Source organism: Cervus elaphus, chromosome X (genome assembly GCF_910594005.1).
Source record: "Cervus elaphus chromosome X, mCerEla1.1, whole genome shotgun sequence".
Taxonomy (NCBI): domain Eukaryota; kingdom Metazoa; phylum Chordata; class Mammalia; order Artiodactyla; family Cervidae; genus Cervus; species Cervus elaphus.
The window spans coordinates 110271139-110287163 of record NC_057848.1 but is presented as its reverse complement, the minus strand read 5'-3'; the positions used below and the strand labels follow the sequence as shown (position 1 = coordinate 110287163).

At 47.5% G+C, this 16025-nt stretch overlaps 1 pseudogene; it reads right to left on the bottom strand.

Annotated features, from left to right (window-relative positions):
* Positions 1-3035: 3035 nt before the first annotated feature.
* On the bottom strand, positions 3036-6643 carry LOC122689421 (annotated as a pseudogene).
* Between the last annotated feature and the right edge of the window lie 9382 nt (positions 6644-16025).

The following is a 16025-nucleotide window of genomic DNA, read 5'->3' as shown; positions in this document are numbered from 1 at the left end:
AGAACACCCACAGAGATTCACAGAATTGGATTAAGAAGAGAAGGGGGAGGGAGGAAATAGAGGTGATCTGGGGGAGAAAAAGGAGAGTCAAAAGGGGGAGAGAGTAATCAAACCAGTAAGCACACTCCTGATTAAAAATGGGTACTGAAGGTTGGATTCTTAAATATCCAAAATTGATATCAAATACAGAAAAACAAAGATTAAAAATCTAGAGTAGAGGTTAGACTCTTAAAAATACAATGTTAAAAAACAACAAAAACACAAAAAATATAAGAAATATATATGAATTTCGCTTTAAAAATAGGGTCCTTTTTTTGCCAGGTTATAGTGGGGTATAAAAATGAAAATTAAGGAGTATTAGAGGAGTAATAGAGGACTTTAAAAAAAAAGAAAGAGAAAAAAAATTTTTTTCATTAAAAAAATAATAGTAATAGTAAAAATATATCTAGGAATTTCTCTGGAGCTGTTGTGGGCAGTGTGGGTTCAGTTCAGTTTCAGATAGCTCCTTGTTCCAGCTTACACTTCTCGATATCTATAGGCCCCTTCTGGTGTAGTCGGTATTAACTACAGGGATTTTAATCTGTTGCACCTGTCACTTCTAAAGCCGTTCCCTTTGTTTATCTGGCTTCTGTTTGCAGGTCTCTTCAGTGTCTAATTTCCACCCTGACCCAAGTGGGCGAAGGTGGTCTCTTATTTAGGTTCGCTTGTTCAGTCGTGCTGTGGGGAGGGAGGGGCACTGCAGAGAAATATCACTGGCGTGTGTGGGGAGCATTTGCATTGTTCTGGCCACACTGGGTTTGCCCCCGCTCACGGCGTGTGTGGTTTCCCTGTCTACAGTGCTCAGGCTCCAGGTTGCTCTACAGGGAGTGGGCCCTGAGTTGTGTGCACTTCCCAGGCCTAAGCCACTCAGGTCCAGGTTTTCGGGTACTCTACAAAGATGCAGACTCGGTTTGGCCTGCGTTTTGTGCCTTCCCCAGCCCGAGCAGCTGAGGCAGTCAGGAGCTTGAGGAGCGCACTCTCCTCCGGTGCAATGTGCCTTATCCCCTCCGTGGTCCCAGCCTCAGTTTCCAAGCGCCGGTCTGGTGCGCCTTGTGTCTCTTCCAGGAAGCTGATTTCTGGCTGTGACCCTCCCGGTGGATGTCAACCATCCAGAATCTCAGGAAGTCTTTGGTTAGAGACTGGAAGCCTGTTTGCAGTTTGGTAGGGGATGCCATCTCTGGGGCTGAGTTTGCCCCTTTCCCCTCCCCCCTGCCTCCTGCCGGCTAGCTCTTCTCTGGGATTCGCTTAGTCCTTTGTTCTGGGAATGGGCGGGTAGTGCATCCCACAGTTTAAGTTGCTATCTCTCATTAGCTCCCTCAGATTGCCCTCAGGGCTTTCAGGCCCAGTCTTTACCCTAAGCAATGCCACCGCCCTCTCCTCTCCGTTCAGCCCCCACTTGCTGGTGGTGGATGAGAGCTTCTGGGGTACTTTTCTGCTGGGAGTTGTTTTTAGGCATGTAATCTGTGGGTTTTATTTATTTTTCCTCCCAGTTAGGTTGCCCTCCAAGATTCAAAAACTTCCCCCAGGTCCCCCGGTGAGAGCGTTTCCTGGTGTTTGCAAACCTCCTCTATTAAGACTCCCTTCCTGGGATGGATTTCCATCCCTAACTCTATTGTCTCTCTTTTTATCTTTTATATTTTGTCCTACCTCCTTTCAAAGACAATGGGCTGCTTTTCTGGGTGTCTGATGTCCTCTGCTAGCGATCAGAAGTTGTTTTGTGGAGTTTGCTCAGTGTTCAAATGATCTTTCGATGACTTTGTGAGGGAGAAAGTGATCTCCCCATCCTATTCCTCCGCCATCTTAGCTCTCTGCTGGGTGTTAGTTTTATAAGGTCTTGTAGGTCTTCATAGGACCGCTCAACCTCAGCTTCTTGAGCATTACTGGCTGGGGCATAGACTTGGATTACTGTGAAATTGAACATGGATATCAGACCCAATCTTGTGTGCCCTAACAAGTAGTCTGGGAGACTGAGCTGGGACACTCTGGGAAGTATAATTTTGCAGGAAAATCTGTGTCATGGGACTGGTGGAACAGTATTTGATGGAGACCTTGTAAGAACACAGTCCTACCAACCTCACTTGCCATAGAGCCCGATGGGCCCATTTCCACTCAAGGGTAGAGAGACAACCAGGCTGGAGGAGGGTAGGCTGGCAAGATGGCTAGGGCATGGAGGATGTGAAAGCTCCAAGGACTGGACCATCCACCTCTAGCTGCCAGGGTGCACTCTGCCCCAGGTTGGCACCAGACGCCTCTCCTGACCTCCATCTCAGCCACTACCCTGAACTTTCATCCTGTGAGCATCAAGGGTGCTCTGACAGGAAAGCAGAGTGGTCAGGGTAAGCAGGACAATGAGAACAGTGAGAGAAGGGGGATGGATTGGAGCTCTGTGACGTGGTAATGAGTTCCTTCTGATGGGGAGGCAGATGGCAGTGATGAATGGGAACCGCCAAATCCCAGAATAGGGTGTTTAGAGAACTAGAAGAGGGCCTTCAGGGGAAAGGGAGGATGTGGCAACGTGGCCAGACAGAGCCCACACAGAACCTAGACTGGGGGCACTCCACTGGCCTGATAGCCGGAATGGTAGCAGAGGCTGACCCAGAGTCCCCACCACAGGATGCCAGAGGTACTGTTCTTGAACAGGCTCTGATGTAGGGCAGCTCCCCACATCAGCTCCCCAGGCCTCACCCCACTCCCCCAACCCCTACCCCCCAGAGAGAGGACAGAACACAGAACACGAGAAGTTCTTTAATCAAAAACTGCTGTGAAACTGGGGCAGAGAGGGGGCAAAACAAGGGGGAGAGGATGCCCTGGTGGAGGCAGAACAGGAGGGAATAAGCTTGGCCACAGCTAGCCGGCCCCAGAGGTAACAGCTTGCTCCTCTTGGGCTCAACCTGTGAAACAACAGAGTCAGGGAATAGCCTCAAGCCAGGGCCAGTCCACAGCCCTGCTCAACAGCCAGGGCTGTGGGAAGGGGTATGGTGTGTGTAACACTCACTTCAAAGGATCTGGAACTCGTCAGCCAGGTGCTGCATGGAGGCTGCAACAGGGAGGGGCATAAGCAGGCACACCAGACAGAGGGGATATAGAAGCCTGTCTCCCTGTCCCCGTGGGCAACCTCCTGGCCCTGAAACCTGAAACCCAGTCCCCTCCCAGCCCCGATGCAAAGAGCTCTGGACCTGATCCTCCCCACCACCTGAATTAAATGTGGAGCCCTTTCCTTAAAGGAAACAAAATGTGTCAGCAGCTCTCAAGCTTGGGGCCACGCCCAAACCATGCAAACAAACAATCCAACAAGAACCTTAGAGGCCACACCAAGCAGCAGTTAAAGGGAAGGATCAACAAGGCATCTTTACAAGTCCTATCAGAAGGAGCTCTTTAGGACTCATCCGGCTGGCAGAGTGTGCTCGCAGTCCACACAGTACTTTGCTACTTGTCCACACGCCAAGCTGAACATGCACAGCAAGCTCCAGGATCAGGCTTGCTAGGTTCTCCTCCCCACAGGAATACTGATCCCTGCAAGGCCCCCTGCACTGGCAGCCCACCCTGCTTCTGCACTAAGAACTCGCTGCTCTCTGTCCCTGGTTCCTCATACCACGTTGCTCCTTAAGGTCATCTATTTCTCTCTGTAGCACCAGACACTAGGCCAGCAGACACAGGAAGAAGAGAAATGGTTAGTATACACCCGCCTCCCCTCTCCTCCTCTCCTCTCCCCTGGGGCCCTCCATCCCAAAGTCCGGTGTCCAGACTGGCAAGGGAAAGACTTTTCTCAGTGGAAAGGAGGTGGGCTCCCTCCAGGGGGTGTGGGATGGAGACGAGGGAGGGGGCCCTCACACATGTCAGTTGAACTTGGACCCAGATCCCACCATGGGGTTTGGGTGTGCATTTCCAGGAGCCAGAGGAAGCATTACCTGAAGACAGCCTTGGGTTCCTGGTGGCTGCTGCTGCCTTTCCACTCTCGGAGAATGGTCAGTTGGTTCCTGGTCACCTGACAGGGAAAGGACACACAATCCAGCTTCCCAGGCTCCCAGTGAAGTGGAAAGGGCCAAGCCGGGTCTAACAGGAGGTGAGCCAGCACCCCCCTCTGCTGGCAACAGGCCTCCCCTGCTCTGCCCAGCAGCCCAAACCTTCTCTCTGGGCCTGCCTCCCCTGTTCCCCAAGGGCAGCATTTTCACCACTGTGATTTGCAAATCCCGTGGTTCTGGGTTCGAGCTTCCCAGAGCTGTAGCCACAGCCAGCACCTGGCAGAGCAATGTGGGCAAACAGCACTTCACAGAAAAGGCTATTAGCCTGCAGGTCTACAATCTGGAGTAGCTGTGGGGCAATGTCACTGATCACCTCTGCCAAACAGACCCCACACAGAGGATGATGGGGCCAGGGCCAGGCCTGTTGACACCCTGTTTCCCATGGGAGAAGCTGCCTGGGAGCAAGGCTGAGCCCCCAGCAGAGAAAGATAGAGAGAGAAAGGTTTCTGCCCTCACCCCTGGTCCCCTGCCCCCATATCAAAACCCAGGACACTCACCTGGGGGGTCAGGCCCTCTGGGCATGACTTCTGCCCGGTTCAGGGCCATGGGCTCTGAATTTCCTGGATCCTGCAGGCCTCTGATATTGAGGTCGCCACTGCTGGGTTCTCCATGATGCATCCATGGACAAGATGGCTATGGCCTGTGAGTGGGTAGCTAAAACAAAAATTTCTCACCAATCTGGACTAAGGATACGTGTGTGTGTATGCCAGTGCATTTGTATGTCTATGTCTCTCTGTGTGTGTACCAGTGCATTTGTATGTCTATGTCTCTGTGTGTGTGTGTGTGTGCACGTGTGCACATGTGATTCAGGACCAGGCTGAGGCACAGGCTTGGGAAGAGAATTGAAAGGCTGATCTCTTTAGCACTTTCTCCATCAGTCGGCCCCAGGCCAGCAGGCAGAGCTGAGCTGGGGACAACAGTGCAGCACTGAGAAAGCCCGGGTCCCCTGCAAAGAAGGTTTGGGGAACAGCTAGGAAGTAAGCTTCAGGAAAGTGCTGCATCTAAAGATCAAGGCTCTGTGAAGTTTCTAACGGGTCCCCTTGACCCAATTCGGCTACCAGCCCTCCCTTCCACTCCAGTCCCAGCCTCGTGCAGGAGGCTGGAAACAGGCCAAGGGTAGAGAACCAAACCCAGCACACCCGAAGTGCTACCTTAACGTTTGTCCCTAGTAAAAGGACCGCAATCTGGCATCCTAATGACCCACTGACGACCCCTGAGGGATGGACAGAGGGTGAAGAAGTGTGTCTTGGGGAGGGTGGGAGGGGGAACAGTGGGGAGAGAGGAGGGGCCTGGTCTACTCACTTGGGCCTTTGGGAATGGGTCTCTATTTGGGTTGTTGTCTTCTCCCGCCATCGCCAGCGTGGATACCACCTGCCCCACCCGCCTGACCATGAATTTCTTCCCAGCGCCCATGTGCTTGGACTCTTTGGTTCCCAAAGGGACCAAGGTATACCTCTTGGACCTCCCAAGTAGCGGGATGTCAGAGACTCAGGGGAAGGTGGCCAGATCCAGGGGAGTGGCCGAGATTCCCTGCCCCCAGGAAGAGAAGGTTCCCCCAGGGCAGGTTTGGAGGCTCCCCTGAGGGATTTCTTTCTTCTCCTGGGCCCCCTTCCTCCTGGAGTGGCCGGCAGCAGGCTGCCTGTAGTGGCCACTGCAGAAGCTGCTGCTACTGCTACTCCCGGGTAGCTGGGCCCGCTGCCTCCCTTCCCCCAGAGCATGCTTTGCATTTTCTTAGGGGAAGAGGTGTCCGGCTCTCTATTGCCCTGCTTGCCCTGCCTTTCCCAACCGAAGTGAATCCTCGCAGAGCCGAGGATAGAAGAGTGCCTGGCACGTTAAGGAGATTCTCCCTGCCTTGGACATTCGAGTGTCTGAGTGTGTACCCGGGATCCTCAGGGCTGTTGAGCTTGGCCTGGCCTCCTTCTTTGGGATAAATGCTCTCACCATCATCAGCTTTATCTCACTGAACTCACCAAAGGACTCGGGATCAGACAGCAGCCCGGCCGAGCCTCCCGTGGGGGCCACTGGCGATCCACAGCCACGTTCAACCGACTCTTAGTGCCTCTCTTAGGGTTCCCCCAGGCCCGACCCGCCTTGGGCCCGCCAACCTGGAGAGGGCAGACTGCAACCGGCGCCACTTCCCCACTACTCTGGGCGGCAGCGCCTCGACCACCGGGACCCGCCTCGAGGTCGGCCCACAAGACGAACACTTCACCGACCGCGTAGCTCTCTGGGTACGGGTATCTGCTGACGGCCAGCACGTCCAGGTCGCTCAGCTGCCACAGGATGGCCGCCACCGACTCGTCAGTCAACTGCAGGGCGTCCCCCTTGTTGTTAACCGGGGTGCCAGGCCGGCCTTCGCGGCCCCACAGCACCAGCCCTCCGGCATCCAGCACCTCCCACTCTGACCCGAAGCCCTCAGGGTCTGGGAAGCCACCCTCGCCGCTTTGCGGTGCCCCCAGCTCTGGGCCCAGTCTGGGTCCTCGTGGGGCTGCAGAACCGGCCTGATGGACCCTGGTCTGCTCCCCGCCCTGGAGGCCAAAACCTGCTCCCCCAACAGACACCTCATCATCCCGGGAGTTCATGTCACGATCTGGGTGGCCCCCGGAACTGGGGCGGTGACGATTTATCACCCAGGTCGCAGTGGCGGTGGTGGTGCTGGTGGTGGCGGTCAGGACAGGTGAGGCGGGCCTACCAGGAGCGCACCGTCAAGCAGCACAGGCACTGCATGCAGGAGGTCGCCGCAAACGACGCGAGGCTTTCAGCATGCCTGTGACAACTGCGCCACCACCTCCTCATTGGTCTGGTTCCCGCCAACCAGCACACACCTTGTTGGTCCACCCCGAGGCATAACCAATGAGGTCAAGGGCCTCCTCTGGTCCGCTGCCAAGCGCAAGGGCCATCTGGGCAGCTGGCGAGTTGGCGGGTGAAGGTTATGGTGCGAGTACCTCTGTCAAGCCTCTCGTCCCACCTTCTCCTGTCCTACCCACCTCCCCACTTTCCGATTAGAGTCACAGCCCTGAGCCCTGACTGTGTACAAAGTGGGTGGAGCGGGAGGCAGGAGGGTACTGAGGGCGCTGGTCTCCTGGGAGGTGAGGATGAAATGTCAGGATGGAGGCGCTGGGCGCCTAGCACGTGCTGAAAGCATTTGCCATCCTCCTTTCCACCGCGAGCCTTACCACCCAATGGGAGAACAGGCAGAAGAATCCCACAGGCAGTGATCAGTGGTAGGCGTACTTTCTCCCTAAATGGCCAGAGAGCAAAGAGTGTCCTATTTACTGCTTAAACGGTCTGATTCAACTGCTCCGTTAGATAGGTGATCAGATCGTCCCAGGCCTGTGTTCTCAGCAAACATTATTTGCAGGTGGTTCTGGGGATAGGCTGGGCTTGGCACCACTCCCTCAGCTCCTCCTCCACTCCGAAGCAATTTAAAGAAGAGGGAATTCCAGTGGCCACACTGCAAAAGATGCTCACCACTGATGCTCCTGGGGGTGCAAACTAAAACCAGAAATCGGTTTTCACACTCTAGGTTTGTGATCTTCAAAGAGGTTAACCATTCAGAGGTGGGAGAGGTTAGGAGCCAACCCCTGCTGTGGTGTTGAAAAGAGCCATTTGGGTGGATAATTTGGCAGAATCCAGGAAAAGCAATGGTATACAGCATGGACTCTGTTCCTGGCACTCTTTTAAAAGTGCTTCTACTCTTCTACAGTGCTTCTACTTTAAGCACAGTAGCTAAAATATAATGCATCTTTGCGCCAATCCTAGGACTTAAGTACCCACTATTACTGGCTTCTTACAGGAAACAGGTACAAGAGGTTTAGCTACTGGCTCAAGGTCATTTGGTTCATCTGGATCAATGGCAGGATTGAAACCAGGCAGTCTGGTTCCAGAGTCCTTGCTTTGAGCCAAAGACCTTAAAAGTGAAAGTAAAAATAAAATGAAATGCTACTTCCTCTGTGTTCAGGCAAGTCTGCTGCCTGGTGCATCTTCTAGAGACATGGCTATTACCTGTAGTGCACAAGAACACATGCACAAAGATGCTTGTGATGGGAAAAACTGGGAAGACTCCAAATTCCCATCAGTATGGAGATGGATGAATGCAACGTGGCATCACATCCAGTGGATTAAAACCTGGCAGTCCAAAGGAACACATCAGGCCCCATGCACAGATTTCAAAAGCATCCTCCTGACTGCATGCTGCAAGTCGCAGAATTATGGAGTTGGATTCACACTGGTAACTTGAAACACACACACAGTCAATTGTATCTAACATTTGAGAATTCATATAAGTGTATGTACAAGTATGTTTTCAATGTCCAGAAGGAAGCACAACCAAGGCCTACCAGTGCTGGTAGCAGTGGGTGTGGATTACCAGCTGTCTCTCAGATTTTCCTGAAACTGGAGATTCCCAGCTTCCCTCATGTCTGGGAACTGGTCTTTCCCTTGGTAAAGCCAAGGAGTGTTAGAATTTAGGCCCTGGAGTGTTAGGATTTTTCCCTTGTCTGCCACCCAACCCCTACTCCAACAACCAGCCCTCCATTTCCCCCTACCTTCCTCCCTCTCTTTCCCATTCATACTCCTCTGTCTTCAGTCACCTCTCCCTCCTGCATCCCTCTCTGGCTGACCTCCTGGAGAAGCCTGGGGTACCTGAACCCCTCTTGCCTGTTTAACTCAAAGGCACAATTTCTCTGGGTCTGCACCTGAGAAGCTGGCCATGCTGAAGATCAGGGGAGATTGGGCACACTGTAAATGTTCAATCCTTCTCCTCAAGCATGCCCACCCCGCCTCCACCATGGTTCCTGCCTGTGTGTGGATACTGCCCTCTCCCACTTTTTCCAAGGACTTTTAAGGTCATGGTGTGCTGTTTCAGACATGCTCAAATGGATAAGGAAGCAGAAAGCAAAATCTCCTGCATCCACCAGTGCCCTAGGAAATATTACTGGTGGATCCAGTGGAAGCCTCTATCGTCCCTCTCACCATTTCCATTCCCTTCCTCCCTCCCCAATAGAGAGAGTGTTAAAACTTCTCACCACCTCCACCCTCTTCATCCCTGTGGCTCTCCTACCTCCTCTTTCCCTGCATCCCATACATCTCCAATGATGTCCCTGATCTCTAATTTACCCCTCTATCCTCACCAGGATCTGATACTGGTTTTGACTTGCTCTCTTGGCCTGGGGTCGGAGCCAGTGTCAGAGGTTCCTCTTGACCTTCATAAGGTGATAGCTCGTACCCCACAAACCAGTGATCCAATGTGAGGCTCATTGGTCCAACTGCCAAGTATATCACTTAGAATTATCACCTTGGGCACTGGAGAAATGACCACTGTGTCAGTCTAGGGACCCAGTCAGCTCACTGTGATCTGGTCTCTATTTCCCAACTCCTTTTAACACCAGCACCTCATAAGCCGCATTCTAACAGGTGCCATCGTGATACTTTGGGCCTCTGGGATCAATGTCAGCTCAGATCCTGTGTCCAGTAGTAGTAGAAGTGTTTGGATATTTTTCCAGCCTCAGTGTACCAGCACCTGAGAAATGGCAGTCATTCTCTTTAGGGAAGGCTGTAACCCACTGCCTTGTTTCCAGATCCTTCCTCCTCAAGACTCATCTACCTCTTCAGTGGGGCCAGTCTCTAAGTTGGCTCAGGACCAGGAACTGAGCAAGAGATTGTGGCTTTTTAGTGGGACAACTGCCCTCCTTCTTTTGCATTCTTGCCTGTATCTGGCTGTAGTTGCCCATAGGGAGTCATGCTGTCTGAGCCATCTTCTGAGCTTTATCCCAGTCAAGCAGGCACCCTTGACTGCCCCTCTGACCTCGCTGATCATTACTGGACATGTGTTCCATTGGCATCTCTTGATTAAGACCTGCCTTCTATTACAGAAGAGTTCCTTGGTTCCCATGGGTGGTAATGAGTCCAGGGCAGGACCACTTTTCTTCCATCAGCACTGGCCTGCAGAAGGGCACAACCACCAAACTTCTTAATGATGCCGGGGCCCCTCTCACTAGAATGCTCCTGATGGCTTTGGTGAGTGATGAGTCCTCTCAGCCCTACAGTGGGACATAACCATCAGGCCACATGGCTGGCCTCACCTTTCCTATCCGTTCTAGCATATCTGCATCACTCAACCTTTTTGTTCCTTCCTCTGCCATCTGCCAGTCCAAGGTGGCATTTCCACTTCTCTCCGTATGGGGCATCACTTTCTCAAAGCTTCAAAGGACCAGTCTGGCAGTGGATTTCCTCCATCTCCTGGAATCCTTGCCAGTGTGTTAAATCCCATGGCATGACAGAGCGTGTCCACTCAGTAAAACTTGCTTATCCGATGTTATATTCCAGTCGCCTTGATCCAGCACCCTGAAAATCCTGTCCCAGGGATATTGTCCTGCTCCTGCCAGAACAGGCTGGCTATTTATTGCAACTCCCTTGGTGTATCATTTCTTTTTCCTTTTATCAGGCTCAGCATATCCCCAGTGAGTTTATGGAGAAGAGATAGGGGGTTTCCCTGGGAGAGGCATCTGTTGCTTTGTGAGGGAGCAGACTCTGTAGCATCTACCAGCACAGGGCACATGCTAGCTCTTGCTAGAGAAGGAAGGGCCACCTGCAAGCTGAGACCTCAGCTGGTAAGCTCTGGAACAGGGGAATCAAGTGGCATTGGAACATATCTATTTAACTCAAATGATTGTAGTGATAGAGGACTAGAGGGACAAAAAGACATGAAAAATGTATAAAACTCATAGCAAAACACATAAATCTATCTATATTATGAATTTATTAAACACTCAAATCAAAAGGCAATGATTGTCCACTTGATGTAAGAACCAGGTTCAAGCTTATTCCCTTGACAGTGGGTATACTTTCAAATTAATGACATAATCTTTACAGAATAAAACGGTAGAAAAAATATACTAGAATTAAGCATTCAAACTCGTGAAAAGACTTCCCTGGTGGATCAGATGGTAAAGCATCTGCCTACAATGCGGGAGACCCGGGTTCAATCCCTGGGTTGGGAAGATCTCCTGGAGAAGGAAATGGCAACCCACTCCAGTATTCTTGCCTGGAAAATCCCATGGACAGAGGAGCCTGGTAGGCTATGGTCCACAGGGTCGCAAAGAGTCGGACACGACAGCAACTTCACTTCACTTCACTTCAAGCATTCAAAGACTCCTGTTGTATCCATAACAATTTCAGAGAAAGCAGACTTTTCAGGCGGAAAATGTTACTAGAGCCATCACTGAACATTTTATAGTGATAAAAGGATCCCTTGATTAGGGAAACATAACAATTTTAAGCTTTATGCACATAGCAACAGAGCCTCAAAATACACGTAACAAAACTTGACAGAATTCAAGCGAGAACTAGGACATTCAACAATTATATCTGGAGCCTTTAATATTCTACTCTAACTAATTGATAGAAGATTACCAAGGAGACTTGAACTGCATTCCCTATTAACTCAAGATAAGTGGCATCTATAAAACATTTCATTCAACAATAGTGGAATGCACATTCTTTTCAATTTCACATAGATCATATTGAAGGCAATGAAACTAGTCTCAATAACTTAAAAAGGATCTAAAGCCTACGAAAGTATTAGCTCTATATTGGTGGAGGTGTGTGAGACGACAGTACCACTTTCAAAAGCTTTAAGGAAAGTAAATATCTTAGAGACCAGCCAGCTTTCTGTTAGAAGAAAGAAGGTAAGAGGACCATCTAGAGATGTTGAAGATACTGGGGAGTATCTTCGCTGTCACCTAATGGCCTTGTTTTCCATTTCCCTGAGACTATAGGGTAATCGGAAGAAATCTTTCCTCCTTCCACCTAAATATTTTCCTCTTTTGAAGATCATTTCTATCAGCATATAATCATGTCATTTCTCCTAAATTAAAAACTCTCTTCTTATCCCATTTTTCTTTCAGCTTTCCCACGTTTCTAAGATCAGCTTTATAGAAAACTTCTTGAAAAGAGCTGTGTATACTCACTGCATCAAGTTACTCTACTCGCATTCACTCTTCCTCCCTTTTCTTTTCCACTTAATAAATCTTTACTGAATGCTTTCCATGTGCCAGGTACTGTTCCAAGACTTCAGACCACAACAGTGAACAAGACACAGTAAGCTCCTGCCCTAAAGGTACTTAATATTTCTGTCATAGGCTTATCAGCGGTATTTTCTGAATCTTCACATATTCACTCCTTTGGTCTTGGAGGTCATTTTGTTAATTGGTATTCCAAATTTTACTCATTGCTAAGGGTGCTGCATTGATCTAGAACATTCCTTTGCCTAGGCCCTAAGTGAGATATTCTGTTTACTGGAACTGCCCCCTCCTTTTTTTTTCTGTTACTACAATGTTTTTGATGGGACATAGCCTCCAGGAGCTTCCCGAGAAAAGGTACATGGGAAATGATTTCTTCTGAGATTTTGCATGAGCAGAGTTTGTCTTTGCTTTACACTTCTTTGACAGCTTGTTTTATAATTTCAGGCTGAAAATTTCACCAAGATTTTTTAAAGGCATTGATCTAAAGGTTTTTAACTTCCCTCATGTCACTTTTGAGATGGCTGGTGTTATTTTGAATGCTATGTGACTCATTAACATTTTAAAATATCCTTGAAATTATTATAGTGAAATTACAGTTTTTTTGTTTTCAGCACCATGAATTTTAACACATGAATAACTTCATGTAACTATCACAATGATCAGGGTATAAAAGAGTTTTATCATCCCCCCAAAATCCCTCTTCTGCCCTTTGTAGTCAAACCATGCCCTCCATCCCCGACCTCTGATAACCAGTAATCTATTTCCTGTCCTTATAGTTTTACCTTTTCCATAATGTTAAACAAACATAATAATATGTTTTTAGATGGGCCTCTTTCATTTAGCATAATGTATTTGTGATTCATCCAGTCTGTGGATATATCAACTGTATCCTCTTCATGGATGTACTAGAGGCTGTTTAATCCATTCATCTGTTGGAAGACATCTTGGCTGCTTTCAGTTTTTAGAGATTATGAATAAGATTGGCATGAACATTCATGCACAGGTGTTTTTGTAAACCTAAGTTTTCATTTCTCTAGGGCAAGTACCCAGGAGTGGGACTGATGCCTCATGTACTAAGTGTGTGTGCTTAGTTGCTCAGTCACATCTGACTATTTGTGACTCCATGGACTGTTCGCCAGGCTCCTCTGTTCATGGGATCATCCTGACAAGAATACTGGAGTGGGTTGCCATTTCCTCCTCCAGTGGAACTTCCCAACCCAGGGATTGAACCTTGTGTCTCTGGCGTCTCCTGCATTGGCAGGCGGGTTCTTTACTACTGAGCCACTTGAGAAAACCAGGTATATATTTACCTTTTAAAGAAATTGGCAAAATGTCTTCCAGAGTAACTGTACTATTCTGCATTCCCTCCATCAATATGTGAGCATTCCATTTGCTTCAGGTTCTCTCCAGCACTTTGATATTGTCAGTTTTTTTTTTTTTTTTTTTTTTTAACTACAGCTATTCTAATAGGTATGTAGTGGTATCTGATTGTGGTTTTAATTTGCAGTTTCCTAACAGCTAATGATGTTAAACCTTATTTTGTGTGTTTTTTGTGTTTATTTGCCACTCTTCAGTGCATTGTCTGTTCAAGTCCTTTGCTTGCTTTTTAATTTAGCTGTTAATTTTCTTATTGTTGAGTTTTGAGTGTTCTTCATATATGCTGTGTAAAAATTTGGATCTTAGTTGGTAGTGTAATTTACAAATACTTCATTGTGAATATCTGTTTGTCTTTTCATTCTCTTAATAAGCTTTCTCAGAATAAACATTTTAAATTATGATGAAATAAAATGATTATGATTTCTCTTTTAAATTTTATTTATTGATGTGGACAATTTTTAAAGTCTTTATTGAATTTGTTACAATAATGCTTCTTTTTTTTTTTTTTGGCCATGAAGAATGCGGGATCTTAGCTCCTCAACCAGGGATTGAACCCACACCCCCTGCATTGGAAGGCAAAGTCTTAACTACTAGACCGCCAGGGAAGTCCCCCTTATGATTTCTTATTGTTCATGCTTTTGGTGTAATGTTTACAAATTCTTCATGTATCTACAAGTCATGAAATTTTCTCCTGTTTTCTTCTAAAAATATTATAGCTTTATGATCTACACTTAAAAATATGATCCATTTTCCGTTTATTTTTTCTTTCAGTTTTATTGAGATATAATTGACATACAACACTATATAAGTTTAAGGTATATTAATCATAAGATTTATTTACACACATCCTATAATGATTAGTATAATAAGTTTAGTGAACGTTCATCATCTCATATAGATACAAAATAAAAGAAATAGAAGAAAATTTTTTCTTTTGATGAGAACTCTTAGGATTTACTTTCTTAACTCTCATATGTAAGGTCATTATAATACAATATATAACTGTATTAATCATGGTGTACATTACATCCCTAGTACTTATTTATCTTATAACTGGAAGTTGTTAAGTTTTGACTGCATTTATCCCATCCCCTCTGTTCCCACCCTTACCTCTGATAGCCACAAATCTGATCTTTTTCTATGAATTTGTTTGTGTTTGAGGTATATTAGACCAACAGCACTATGTTAGATTCTGGTGCATGATACAGTGATTCAGTGTTTCTATATGTTTCAAAATGATCACCACAATAAGTCTACCATCTGTCACAATACAAAGATATCATATATTTATTGACTATATTCCCTACACTGTACATTTCATACCCATGATTCATTTACTTTGTAACTGGAAGTTTGTACCTCTTGTTGTTCTTGTTTAGAGGCTAAGTCGTTCCCAACTCTTTGAGCACCCATGGAATGCAGCACACCAGGCTTCCCTGTCTTTCACTATCTCCCAGAATTTGCTCAAACTCATGTCCATTGAGTCAGTGATGCCATCCGACCATCTCATTCTCTGTCGCCCCCTTCTCCTCCTGCTCTTTTTTCCAATGGCTCCTGTTTTCCAATGACTCGGCTCTTTGCATCAGGTGGCCAAAGTATTGGAGCTTCAGCTTCAGCATCAGTCCATCCAATGAATATTCAGAGTTGATTTTCTTTAGGATTGACCAGTTTGATCTCCTTGATGTCCAAGGGACTCTCAGGACTCTTCTCCAGCACCACAGTTTGTAAGCCTCAACTCTTCAGTGCTCAGCCTTCTTTATGGAACAGCTCTCACATCCATACATGACAACTGGAAAAACCATAGCTTTGACTATGCAGATCTTTGTTGGCAAAGTGCTATCTCTGCTTTTTAATACACTGTCTAGGTTTGTCATAGCCTTTCTTCCAAGAAGATATCGTCTTTTAATTTCATGGTGGCAGTCACCGTCCACAGTGATTTTGGAGTACAAGGAAAGAAAATCTGCCACTGTTTCCCCATCTATTTGGCATGAAGTGATGGGACCGTATGCCATGAACTTTTTGAATGTTGAGTTTTAAGCCAGCTTTTTTACTCTCCTCTTTCACCTTCATCAAGAGGCTCTTTATTTTCTTCTCGCTTTCTGCCATTGGGGTGATATCATCTGCATGTCTGATATTCTTGGTATTTCTCCCAGCAATCTTGATTCCAGTTTGTGATTCACCCAGCTCTGCATTTTGCATGATGTATTCTGCATGTAAGTTAAATAAGCAGGGTGACAATATATAGCCTTAACATAATCCTTTCCCAATTTCAAGACACTCAGTTGTTCCATGTCCAGGTTCTAACTGTTGCTTCTTGACCTGCATACAGGCTTCTCAGGAGGCAGGTAATGTGGGTCTGGTATTCCCATCTCTTTTAAGAATTTTCCACAGTATTTTTGTGATCTACACAGTCGAGGGCTTTAGCGTTGTCATTGATGCAGAAGTAGATGTTTTTCTGGAGTTCTCTTGCTTTCTCTACGATCCAACGGATGTTGGCAATTTGATCTCTGGTTCCTCTACCTTTTCTAAATCTAGCTTGTACATCTGGAAGTTCTTGGCTCAT